The 297-nt window shown below is 64.0% G+C and overlaps 1 protein-coding gene across 1 annotated transcript in view; it reads left to right on the top strand.

Moving 5' to 3' along the window:
• The window catches only part of LOC104281126 (glutamate receptor ionotropic, kainate 3-like), a gene marked incomplete at its 3' end in the record, with an annotated part of 33,568 nt that overhangs the window by 12,660 nt on the left and 20,611 nt on the right, over nt 1–297 (top strand). The window lies entirely within an intron of this gene.

Raw genomic sequence — 297 nt, 5'->3', positions numbered from 1 at the left:
TCGTCCTCGGTGACTGCCCAAGCCTGAGATTCACCCAAGGGCTCTGCAGTTGGCGGCGCGTTCCCTGCCTTCACCCGCCAGCCTGCGCAGCAGAGGCAGGGACCCGCAGGGCACAGCCTGCTGCAAAGCTCTTCACGAGATGTTTTTCGCTCCTGCTGGTGCCTGGCACCTCACGAGAGACCCCACGACCCACCCGTAACTGGAGCAGACAGCAGAAACTCCCCCTGGGCAGCAGCGGGGCCCCGTATCCCGTCAGGTAGTGCTGGCAAAGAGGAGAGAGACCCAGAATGGGGGATG

This window comes from Apaloderma vittatum, unplaced genomic scaffold (genome assembly GCF_000703405.1).
Source record: "Apaloderma vittatum isolate BGI_N311 unplaced genomic scaffold, ASM70340v1 scaffold20381, whole genome shotgun sequence".
Lineage (NCBI taxonomy): Eukaryota > Metazoa > Chordata > Aves > Trogoniformes > Trogonidae > Apaloderma > Apaloderma vittatum.
The sequence above is the reverse complement of the archived record's forward strand: the minus strand, read 5'-3'. Positions and strand labels throughout refer to the sequence as shown.